The sequence below is a fragment of the Anopheles coluzzii genome, chromosome 2, assembly GCF_943734685.1.
Source record: "Anopheles coluzzii chromosome 2, AcolN3, whole genome shotgun sequence".
NCBI lineage: Eukaryota > Metazoa > Arthropoda > Insecta > Diptera > Culicidae > Anopheles > Anopheles coluzzii.
This window is the reverse complement of record NC_064670.1, coordinates 92,651,682-92,664,825: the sequence shown is the minus strand read 5'-3', so window position 1 is coordinate 92,664,825 and position 13,144 is coordinate 92,651,682. Positions and strand designations below refer to the sequence as shown.

At 42.8% G+C, this 13,144-nt stretch overlaps 1 protein-coding gene across 2 annotated transcripts in view; it reads right to left on the bottom strand.

Annotated features, from left to right (window-relative positions):
- LOC120950992 (pupal cuticle protein Edg-78E-like) overlaps positions 1 to 13,144 on the bottom strand; it is a 175,672-nt gene that overhangs the window by 5,992 nt on the left and 156,536 nt on the right. The window contains exon 1 of one of the 2 annotated variants that reach the window (XM_049605858.1): positions 4,946 to 4,949. The exons of the other annotated variant lie outside the window; for it this stretch is intronic. The gene's annotated coding sequence lies outside the window, so the exon portion shown is untranslated. Of the gene's footprint in view, positions 1 to 4,945; positions 4,950 to 13,144 lie in introns of those variants that run through there. 2 annotated transcript variants of the gene reach the window in all.

The following is a 13,144-nucleotide window of genomic DNA, read 5'->3' as shown; positions in this document are numbered from 1 at the left end:
CACACACGCACACAGTCGGGAGCAGTGAATGATGAATGAAACCGATACAACTCCGCCGCCGGTCGAATTACATGCACGGCAAAGGTTCGTCGCTCGCTCGTACATACTTCGCTCATTGAAGTCTTTTGAATGGCGTTCGGACCGCTTCTCAGTGTATTTATTTCGTCGCCGTTTTTTTTTTATTTTTTTCGTTTCGGTTTTCGTTTATCATTGCAAAAGCAACAACTACTAAGCAGAAATTCACCCCGCCGACAAATTCTCCGACCGCTGATGATGCCCGGGAGGTCCCGCGCTTGCTTTTTGGGTGGGGTTTGGGTCTTCTTTTTTGCAAAACAGACAAAAAAATAATAGTTGCACTTGGGCTAGTTGCACCGTACCGAGCGGGCTGGGGACCGGGCGTCACGGTCTCTAGTTGCTCGTAACGTAACCGAAACCGATTTACACATCGGTCATTTTTGACCTGCAAACCCCGCAACCTGAGATCAGCTGCACCAAGCAAGCGGCATGCGCGCATGCATCCGAGGTGAGGTGACCTAAAAAGCTTTGCAGACTCCCAGCGCACGAAAGGGAGACAGCGGCAGAGAGAGAGAGAGAGAGTGAGCTAAAATTATGGCAGCGCATCTTTCTTAACGATGTCCTGGGGCTGATTTCGTCCTCGAAATAGCTCCTCATCTTCACGTGTGGCCGTGTGCGCACGGTATACTTTTGGGTTCGTCTTTGGGCTCTAGCCTTGAGCTTTTCGCCTTCTTTTTGGCGGTTGTTGCTGGTGCTTTTTTATCGTCGGGTCATCCTGTATAGGGGCGTGAAAGGTAGCGAAGCGTAATGGGAGAAATATTTTTGGCAAAAGGACGACCACGACAACGACAACGCAGCCAAATGTCAAAGCACTTCTTCGGGAAGGTTCATCAGTTTTCGGGGGGTCATCCAAACCGTCGCTAGCAACAGGCAGCGGAGACAGCGATTTGCAACACTTAATCATCGAGTGTCGATGATTTTGTGAGTAGAAAAGATGTCTCACCTCGGGGCGCGGGATCATGGCAGGCTCATGGAATGTCACATAAATCTTCGCCTCGCTTTGCCGCTTAAGTACATTATTAAGTCAATGAGCATGCGGGTCCACGTAAACGTTCATGTAAGGCGCAACCAAACGCACCAACCAAAACGGAAGCAGAATCGGTTTGCCGAACGGTGTGCCGGCACGATCGTAATCATAAATCAACCACGGCCACATTTGACCTCTTGCGTAATGCCTGGTGTGGTCCCGGCTCGCGTTTTCTTCCTTTGCTTTGGCGTGCTCGTGGACATTCCGACCTATAAACTATTAGCCAGATTTATGCCACACGAACGGGAGAAGAGGAGGAGAAAGCCAAGTGCAACATAACTATCGTGCCAAAAAATCGACCATCATGGATCGGTTTCCTGATTGCGCTTGCGCTTGTTGCAGTCATTTCCCAGCGGAACTGATAATTCATTCATCAATTGGTCCGGCTGCGAACAATGGCCGGGCGAATGGTAACCTTTTGGATTTCGGGCGGACGTGTATTATTCAATTCGGTTACGTTCTCTCCGTCTCTCTCTCTTTTTCTCTTCCGGATGAAATGATCCTCGGACGATGAAAGTTTGTGGCAGTGGGTGATCAACGTGGATGAGGTTGCAAATTCTTGCTTTTTATTGCATAGTTATAGGGCAGTGCGCAGGGCAGCTAAATGGCATTGATATTTGCCAAAAAAGAGGGTTATTTATTTAGGCAATTCGGCTATGATATTTATGCGTGAAAGCTTTTCCAGATCGACAATGTTTGCAGCGGGCGAAGTATAAATGATTGTTTATTTATTTGACTTATTTAAGTGCAGATTAAAAACAAAAACATTTTGTGTGTATGTTTATGGTTTATTTATTAATAAAACTTTATTAAAAAACGCAAAGTCTGTACGGCAAACCGTCAACACCGAAAAGTTGAGCTGCATTCCTTATCCAAGTTCCAGCGTAGCTGAACTTTTGGACAACCCATGTCCATGGATAAACTTTTCCTTTCCTTTTTGTAATCGCAACCCTCCGTGTCAAGGTGCACGGTCGCAGTAAATTGTCGAAATATTTTCGGCACCATTCGACTTTAGCACATTTCATTTTATTATGCGTGATAATTCAAGGTACCTGCGACGCTATGCTATTGACGACAATTTATGATGCAAAAAAAGGGTGATCGTGAAAATAAAACGCGCAAAAGGTTATGCTCGGAAGATGGGCTGCGAACGTAAATAATGCATTATCAACCGGTACACTGCGGCTGCCGGCGAACCAAAGCGACCGAAAAGTGCTTCCACCAAACGAAGTAATGTTCAAAATAACCTTTAAAAATCGGTAGCAAAAAAAAAAATCTGCTATAAATACTGGACTCATATGATTAGTTTTTATATTTTTGATATTTAACATGCGTTCGACTAGTGAGTGGTCTATTATTTTGTATGTAGGCCTATTTTAACAACATCCATTCACACGCATCGGATTGATTAAAGGTCAAGAATTGTATTTCCACTAAAATAATTGCAAACAGCGTGCCACTTGCCTTGCAGTTCAGCTTCCGTCATTAAGCCCAGCCACGAGCTACCACTCGCACAGGTGTTGCTGGTGCTAGAAATGGGACTTTGCGTCTGTAGATCACGACGGGGGAGATAAAATTCGATAGCCACCGGCATCTGGCGACGAACCTGAATGTGGCGCTTACACGTGTGTTTGTCATACTTACCGTTTGAGGGGTGATGCGTTGCTAATAACCATCTTATTTGCACTTTGAAAAGTAAGGAGTCTCATCAATAATTCTAAACACGTCTCGATCGGGCCCCAACAATTTACTCCAATCACACACACATTAACTCCCCCTTCTAATGAGTCTCTATGGCGGTCCTGTGGCGCTGGAAACTCGCTAAACTGGTACCGAATGCTAATCGTGCGCGAGATGAGTCTGCGGTGCAGTTTTTCATAAATTAATGATCCATTTTAGGTGCTTACAGGCAGGCACGAACTATCGGCTGCAACTCGGCACGAGATTAAAGTGCACCAACGAGCTCCCAGTGAGCAGTTGCAATACAAATATTGACTTCTTGGCAGGGTAATTTAACTAATTAACACCGGCAACGGCAACGGCTAACGAGTGTGTTAATTTTCGGCACCTGACATTTCTGGTGTCAAGCTTATGGTTTTTTTTTTTTTTTTGTTCTTCAAATAAGAGTTCCAGCAACAAAAAAACGAAACAACAAGTGCCACTTTGCCGTTAAGGTGAGAGGTAAACAATGCGTACGAGTGTTTGGATATTTTTTTGTGTTTATTATATTGACATTAACACACGGCAAACAGCAAAAAGAGCGACTGGCCACTTGTGAAGTAGTTCCTTTTTAAGCGGCAACAATAATACAGTTGTCAATCTTTCCTTTGACTGTTTCTAGGTCAACTCAGTTGGTGGTGCTGTTGGTGTGTGTGTGAAAATTGAAATTTAATTACTGTGCAAAATACACACACACACATTCCTTTCGGGGGTTACAAATTCTCGCATTTGATCTGATTTTTATTGAACTGTACACCTCCTGCAGGGTGGCCGTTCTTGCAGCAGCGATCCTCATTCCTCAGCACAATCGGTCCGGTTTCACGCACGGTTCACGGCTGGAAACTGTTTGAAAGTATCCATAAACTCGCCATTAGCACCCCTTTCCCCCGGGAGGGCCACGAGTGTTAAATTTGCATCCTTGCCCGGGGCGGTTTGAAGAGAAGAGCAACCTTTTTTTGTGTGGCTTCGTAGTGGTTGGATCAGTTGGAATGTTAAACCCATTGATCGTGTCTGATCTAGTACATTCGATAACGCATACCGTGGTGTTGGAGTTTAATAAATTAAATAACTAAAAGAGATAAATCATTTAAAACATTGTGCAAGAGCGATTGCTGAGCCATTGCAGTAGAAGAGATTTGAACGAAACATAAAGCGACGAACCTCATTTTTCAATCTATCACTTTACGCGCGCGGTAACACATCGAATCGTCTTTGTATGTGCCAATACGCTGACCAATTTCAACCGCAAATACACGCGTCTACAAATACGCCAAAAAAGCAGCTCACTTTCATCGCTTGTCCCCGTAGCATGATAATAATAACCAAGGCAGTAAAGTAAAGCCAACAATTTTTCATCTTCAATCCTCATCGCTCATAGCACACAGTACGCCGAATCTCGCTTGTATTTAATTTATCGTCATCAGATTAGTAGAAGCTAAGCGTTGGGTGTTGAGGTGAACCGGTTGTTTGCAAATTTGCTGTGTGTGAGCGGGACAGACCACACTCAAAAGGTGTTAAAATTGAGTTTGTGATAAAACTAAAATATTGTTTGATTAAATGCGAGTTGTTTGTGCGATAGAAAGATGCTGAACTGGTGAGGACACTGCAAGGGAAGCAAAATAAAGGGGTACGGCTACTTGAAACCGGCTGTACGATCGTCATCATCATCCGTACAATGCACGAGGCTGCAAGCGCGCCCAAGCCACACATTCGCACGTCGTAAAGATCAATATTTGCATAAGATGCATTTTTAATTCCCCCGTCCCGCCATCTTAATCTAGTTGGCCAGGTTGTGACAGTATTTCACGCGCCAGCAACGAGTATAGAGAGAGAGAGAGAGGGAATGGGAAACGAATGCTGTCGTTAGAAAATGATTGCTTGTTAAATGGCGCATTGAACAAGGGTTGAACATCCAAATTGCATTCATTGGTCTCTCTTGCTTTCCATCTTGCTCTTTCGCCCTGATTCTCTTTCTTGAAAGAATTTGATGTACATTCCATCATTTGGGTAGCCAGCAACGTCCTTGTTTGGTATGCGAGCCATTCTGTCGCAGCTCAGAAACGCATTCACACGTCCAACCAAAAACCCACCCGCTCAGATTAAAACCCTCTGTGTGTGTGTGTGTGTGTATGCGCGCACATCGAAAGAATGCATCGTATCGTTTTATTGTTTCACGGCGCATTTTCTAGCATTTTCCAGCACACTTTTCGGAAACACCAAACCCGAAATTAATGCACTTTAGGTAACCCCCAAAACAAAAAACAAAAAAAAACCTTTATTTTCCCACAGCGCAGCGGACGAAAAGTGGCCTGCCGGTGCCTGGCGTATTGTCACCGGCTTAAAGGCTGAGTTTACTGTGACCGTTTGTTGGGCTTAATGTGTGTTCGCACACAGACAACTGTTTTCAGTGCCTATGGCCACTTCGGAATGAATGGGTTGTGCGCACCCCTTGCATTTCGTGGCGAGACATTGCTGGGTGGAATCGCATGCTACTTGACAAATCGCACATGTAATGTAAACGGTGCTGCCCCGGTGATGTCCGTGAAGTTGAGAGTGGAGCAGAAGCATTGAAAAAAAAACCAGCAACGTAGGGTGTGAAGAATGGACCGGCATGGTGGATGTTTTGTTGGAATGGTTTGTTTTCGTGCAGCTGAGAAAGATAAAATGTGAGTTGAGTGATGCTGATGATACGCTATCAGATGCGGGCGAATTAACTGCGAGCGGTTTTCGTGTTTTGTTTAATGCGAAAGGCGTGCAAACGGGCGGAGTTTGGCGGTCTTTAGTTGCTACAGATACAGATAGTGTCAGCGGGTGGAATGGATCGGTTAAGCTGTTGTCATTTAGATAAGAGAGCTGAGAAAGATGAATTGTTTGAGTGATGGTTATGGTTTTGAGTAAGCAAAAGAAAGAGTTAAACGATTGGATTATCTATGAAGTATCATCGTCGATACAATCAACAGTTAAAATGCAATTTGTGTTACTTTGTTGAGTATTTTTCGTCGTGAGATGAGTGAGAATTTCGCATAATCAGCATTCTATACACTGCATAATGTTTAAATAAAGTAAAAAATAAGCACGAAAAGGCCGGGGTACATTGTCCGTACTCGCTAGTGAAATTTCAATTTTTACTAACGCATCTGGCGGCGGCTGGTGGAAGCTTTTTTTGATCATCATGGGAATGGTCGTGCCGGTTCTCAAATTTAAGTTGTTTTTTCACCATTTCCACCACTTGCATAACATATTTATCTATCGTTACAACAATTACAACAAACAATACAATTACAAAGTTTTTTCCAGTCCAGATTATGTAAAAAACATAGAAGAATAACATATTTTATGAAGCGACTCCAAATTGTTTGGCAAAATGCTTAGGTCAGCCGTCGCCTAATGCGCTAGTGAAAATCGAAATTTCACTAGCGATTACGGGCAATATACCCGGCCTTAATATGCTATCCAAAAAGTAATCCCTTTATCCAAGACTGCAATTTCAACACATCTCACATTCAGTAACAAAACAATATGCACTTTATTATTTAGCCAACCCTCCCCAGAGGAAAAAGGGAAAAAGTTGCAACACCAAAAAATTCGCCCACTAAAATAAGGCACGGAACACGTAAAACAGCAGCAGCAGCACAACAAAAGAAGCCACCAACAGCACCGGCAACACTGCTGCTTAGGCAACGTTTGTGTAAAGCGGTAACAACTATTAGCAATTCGCTTGCCACTTTACTGGGATTGTTGATCGTTTTCTTCGCTCGCCCGAAAACTTGAGCAACTTGGGCGAAACAGGAAAATCACCTCGCAATCACCATAAGCTGACCATCAGCATCGGTGGGTGATGGCCATTGCTGCATTTTATATTCGATATCGCATGCTAGCGCCATGTACCCTGGTTGGTGGCGAACAAAATGATGAGCGATTGTGAATGACGGGAAGCGCTAAAGGTGTTGTCCAAGATCACTTGTGTGCTGTATTATTTTTGGCAGAGTACTAATAGGAATTGAAACCGCAAGCAAGACAATTGGTTTGCTAAGCTAAGCTTGCGGTAGAATAGTCATAAATCATGAGGAAGTTGGCTCAAATGACTACTTACAGTCCACCCCCAGATTCGCATCACTTTGAACTATAACATCTTTGACACTTTAGGCAACTGAAGCAGCACCAAGCGCTGCAGCAGCAGCAGCCGCAGCATCATCAACAATACGTGCCGATGAAGATCGACGATACAAATGGTCGTGGGCGGAACGAAACCTTCACCCTTCGTGGGCGTCCCACAACTCGGTCGCAGCAAGCGGGAAATGCAACGCGAGCTCAACTACCAGACGACCTTACCAATTATGCTCCACGGTGTACGGCGATTCTTGCCAGCAACTCGTAGACGAAATAACACCTCCGTTTTACCACCATCTCCCAGTTCCCATCTTCGAGTGGCTGTCTAGCATTCAGCACTCGATCACTCGGTTATCTGCACACCCACCACGAGCCCCGGGTACGGTAAGCGAGTAAAAGAACTTTCCATTCCCTCATGCACGCTCCAGCCGTCGATCTACCAGCTGTTGCGGTCTTTTTCTATCCCAGCACCGTTGCAGTTCCAAAAGTGCAAAGTGTCTTTTGCAAATCATTAATAAAAACCCTTTTCCAATCGAAGGTGAATCTTTGGCCCGGAGAAGCTTTTATTACAAGCACGGTGGGACTGAGAGAGTGAAGACTGTGGTTGTGAGATAGAGGCCCCTTGGAGTAGGGTTTGCTGTCTTGGGGGTTGTTCCATCAACGGCCACCAATAAACATGTGTCGCGTTGTTGCCGCACGCTTGTACTGGGTAAAGTGAACCGACAAATGACGGACGGACGGGAAGGGGAGAAAAAATTGGAACGCGTTGGCGGCTGTTACGGCTGATGTTTGCTTAAGAGCGTCAAATGTCTCGGCTGTGATGCGCCACCGTGCCCGTGTCGTTGGAAGTTGTCTGCAGAGGTGGTGGTTTGGTTTGGAAGGAGGATTGTTGAATAAAATGTGCATTTTATATGCACTTTCTTGATTGTTGTGGACAAAAAGCATGACGGATGGCGTAAGAGCTATTACCGGCAGCAGGAGGGTGAGCATGATCGAGTGAGATGTTTTTTTTTGTTTTAGGGCAATTCTTCACGTTTTGTCAAAATCAAAATCAAAGAAAATTTAGAATAATTTTTTAAATGGTTAGATGCATTAGCAAGCTATCAAAAATGGCAACTAATTTTGCAAAAGGATAGCTTTCTTTCTTATTTTTTATAAGCTTTAGTCGCATTAGGCTTGCAAAAAAAGAAATAAATTCTGATGTTTGCTTAAAAAACAAATCTGTAGGACTGTAGTAGCCTATTTGTTTTTGCAATGATAAACGCTTCAACCAAAAATGAATCATCCCACACATACTAGTTGTTCTAATCAACTTGTGCTGCCGCTCATCTAGCTTGTAGTTTTACCTATTTAGTAAAAATCCTTTAGCAATTAACAAAATCGAATTACCATTTTATTTTTTTTTTAAATTTTAACGTTTTTGTTACGAATACGCCACGGCCAAATAAGGCTATAACAAAACTATCTTCAGACTTTGTGTCATGTAATCTGTATGGCTGAATTAGTGTTAAACAGCACACATCTTTTGATAGCAATTTTGTGGACCAATAAGTCTAAAAGGGGAATATTACTTTTTGTCTGCTTCGTTATGTCGACGTTCTGTCCCCGAGTTTAATTCAATTAAGTGTTGAAATTCCTATGATAAGGTCTTTAATAAATCTTTTTGAATCTTATATCTACGTATGATAAGATCTTCAATAAATGAGATCAGCTGATACGCATTAACATGTCTTATATAAAAAAAGATTGATTACGTACTTAAGAATACCTTTATGTGGATTTTTTTCAAAACAACTATTCAAATCATAATATTTGCCCTAATATTGTACAAACAGCTTTTAAAAGTCCTTAAAATACTTTTAAAATAATGCTTGTTTTGCTAGAACATATCTACACATATAAGAAAGCTGTGTGGATAAGCTCAGTCATAATAAAACTCTATTAAGACATGTTGAAGATTAAAAGGCATAGGACATGTTTCTTGGCTGGCTGCCTGACTGCAGATAGAACCATTTCGAATAGACTAACTATCCTGCAGTGGAATCAGCCAATTCAAAAGGCCACTCAGCCCTTAGACCTTGGATTGCTAACGGTTGTTGTGTCGGTGAAGAGTATGCTTGTCTGATCACTTTAATTCCTAAAGATCAAGATCGTGAAGTGCAGGCTTAGACTAACAAACAAGTTTTTCATTTTAAGATTATTGAAAGTTTCACTTAGACAACAAAAAAGGTGAATCAAGAATTCATAAAATTGAAGCTTTATCTGTTTTAAAATCTAACAAAAAAAAAACCTAAAAACCTTTTTCCTCAAACCACACAGTGTGATGCGTCATGGCCGCTGGTTTGTCGAACCCATCTTCCCTATCCCAATAAACACAGCTCATTAACGATCTCCGATATCCGATCAATCTTTGGCAACCCCGGCGAGCACAGCCCACGTTCCGCGGTTGGTCCAATATAAAGTAATTATCTCACCGTAGGGAACGTTTGTTTTTCGACGCCGCGATTAAAACCGCCGCATGTGCACCTTACAACAAAAAATAAATAAACACACACACACACACGCACAAACAACACATAAATTATAGGACGAGCGGAAACATTATAAATCGATACAGAAACAAAATTGAAGGTAATCGTGCACCGGCTCGCGCAACGCACGGTTGAGGCACGGTCACCATCGCAAGGTCGTACCGCATGCGCAGGGACAATCGGTTTGTCGGGTGACTAAATTACACAAACATTTGATGCGCTATTGGTGCTTTTTTTTGCTGTTGCTGCCACGGTACTGGGGGGATCCGTGAAATATTTCATTCGACGTTGGTCTTTTTTTTTTTGTTTGGAGGAAAAATTAATCCGTACAGCATCTTCGCTGAATGGCCGGAGGCGATGTGCGTTGTTGTTGCTGCTGCTGCTGCTGTCCAAAAGTGGTATGGTATCCAAAAAGCCAAAAGTGGCATGGAACCGTTCTTGCGTCGCATCGTCTATTTTGATTGCGTGTGGGGATCCGGATTATGCTCGGCTGTCATCGGGACGGTATGGTTAATCGATCATGCCCGGTACGTCCCTGGGAAGTGGAGAAGCAGAGGATGTCACCCGCGATCGTGGCCATGTGTGGTGAGAATCCTTGTCCCGGGGCGGGTTGGAACGATCTGTTCGTACACGTCTCGGACCTCCTTGGGCGAGGTTTCGATGACCCAACAATTAATCCAAGGTGAGTTTGCTGCTCTCTTAAGTCTAAGTAACTGAGGACAAGTCATACGGTTCGAGACGTAAGCGGGTCTGTAGTTAATGCTTCAAAGAAAAAAAAAATGCGAAAACAATCATCAAAAATGTGTAATTGATTTTGGGAAGCTCTCAGCAGCAAAACAATGCAACTGGCCAGCGTGTTTTTCTTCTCCACCTTTAATGTGAAAAACACTTTGCAACACAAAATGCCATAAACGGTTAGGAATTTAAGCAATTATATCTGTTGACTGTGTTATGTTCGTTTCGCTCATCGTACTGCATTTTGATAATTGCAGCTCGTCGTCATTTAGCCACCCTTTAATCGGAAACCATCCGACAAAGACGTGCAGTGCAATGCCAGCAGGAGGTCCAACCTGGTTCGGTGTTCGACGCTCAAGTGTAGGGCACACCTGCGTGGCCTTCGGATGATTTTGCATCCCCAACAGTGCAAGCACATAGGCACACACACACACACACACACTCACTGGCAGTCTGCACACTGCTGGACCCACTGGGTGCAAGGTGAGATCGTGTGCAGAGCCGAAGGTATCGCTGCAACAGCAGATGGAGAGAACTCGGAACAAAAATGAAATCTTCCAAAAGCAAAGACATCTCTTCACGTCAAGATCAGCGCCACGGTGCAGAGTCCGAAATGGAACCGCGCATTCGTTTTTATTTCACGGAATTGGCAAAAGGAAGGGCATTGAAATAATAAAAACGAAAACTAAAGCATTGAAATAATAAAAACGAAACGAAATAATTTGCCGGTGTTTCACGATCGCGAGCGTGATCGAACTGTGTGGACAAACGTTCTCAGCTGCAATGCAAGGGTGATGAAGGGTAGTTTTGATTAGTGGTGGAAGTTTGTCAGCCTGTAGAATGCTGTTTCTGTGCGCACTAGATCGAGAGGAGTCAATTTTGCTTTAAACTTGAATTAAAAGGGGCTTCCCATGAGCAACCCAAACTAACCAGCAAATAAAACTCTTAAACTCAAACCAAATCCTATTACTGTCCACCTTTTGTTAGCGATTGGTTTTGCTGACTGATGCTTTTTACCCTCCAACCATTCGCCTTTTCTTATCGATCGTGGTGTAATCTTCTTCCCAGCTATAGCAATTCGTTCCCCGAGCCACACAATCAAATACGAATTCGCACGATCGATTTATTTGCCGTCAAACTTCAATCGCAAACGGCACGGCGAAAGAAACGTTACTTTCATTTTTGCATACCCCTAATGCGATTGCACTGCAGGGTTTGAGGTTTTTGCATTCCTTTGCGGGGAAAGGGAAGCCGCAGGCAGGGCGCTTCAAACGCGGCTGCGCTGCCCGCGAGCGAACGTGAAGAGGATCAATCATAATTCATCTTACTTATTGAAGCGTATTGATGGGAGAGCGATTGCCTATCAATCGGATTCGTTCGGTTCTGGGGTAGGTGCGGTGACGATCGAGGCACTGAGGCGTAAGTCGATTACGTGCCGAAATAGGGTTCGCGTGCAACGCATGACAAATGTTGTCACGGAGCCGGTGGGAACGACGTTGACGAGCTGGTCGGGCTGGTCGGCGTTGCATTCTGATGGATTCGGTGAATGTGGGCTGGGTTCGAATGCGCTTCAGCGATGATTGATTTTGTGTGCGTGTGTGTGTGTGTGCGTCTCATGGGGGGAGAAAGAGAAAAGGTAACAAAATTGCATTTTCTTGTGGCGGCTGGTGTTTTGATTGAATTTAAAAGCCTTTTAGCCTTTTGTTTAGTTTATGTAATACGTAGATCCAACTAAAGGATTTCACAGGAGCAAGTAAAAACATACTAGAATATGTTTAATTTTGGAACAAAAATTTAGAAAATGTTTACAGTTTTACCAAAAAAACGATAAAGAAAAGAACAAGCAAGCGTTTTTCAATTACTTGATGTTCATTTCGCCATTATTTGATGTGCTGCTCTCACTTTAAATTCGTGTTAGAAGTAGTGCATTTGTTTATTTCTAGAATGTTTTCAAAACATTCCTTTGTTATTTGACAGTAGGTGCACATTTTTACAGTTTCTAGTAATGTGATCGAAAAAGTTGTTGAAAGCCTTTACTTTGCAACGATACATTATTTATACATTTCCTTAGTGATTGGTTGATTGATTTGTTTATTAAGAATTCAGAGTCCAGTGAACGTCGGTTAAACTCTCATAAAACAATATATACGAATACAATTACAATCCCTAAATTAATTTTTACTCTCTCCATTTATGTATTGTAGGTAATCATTGAAAGGATTAAGAATATCAAGGAAAATAAATAGCTGGGGATATGAAAGGTAGGGCACTTTAAAAAAAGATAGAACTCATATTTTATTTAATTTCCATTAATATCTTTGAAAACAAAAACAAGGTATCATAGCGCTGAAATTATATTGCAAAAAATGTGTTGAGAGAAAAATGAAGAAAAAGTAACCGACTGTTCTCAATTTGACCTGTAATAATTGTCAAAATAATCAGCAAAACCAACAAATCATGATTTTTAAAGCAGTAGCCTTTTTGTAAAACCAAAAAAGGTAGTTAATAATTTAAATTTATAAATCTTGTCTGCTACTTTGATTTTGTACAGTAGCATTTAAGTGCCCATTTTGCCTAGATTAATCATCGCTAGAGTTGTGCTGATGGAATCGATTATTGCTCACATTCATCAAATGGAAAAACATACGTCCATCCACCGGAACTCATTGAGAATCATTAAGAACCGCATGGCAAAAGACAAACGCACCCACACACACACAAACATAAATGGCCTTCTCGTGTTACAGTTTGATTGCTGGCCGGTCTATAAAAGATCAGATGATCATGACACTGGTAATTTACTCGCTAGGCGCCCTCTCGTTGTGTGCCGATTGATTGCTTCAGTTCTCGAAACATCAGCATCCTTCAAGTTTCCAGTCACGAAGTTTTGCTAGCAGCTGGTGGCTCCCGATCGATGCGTACGTACGTACCCTCGTACAGCGTCTTC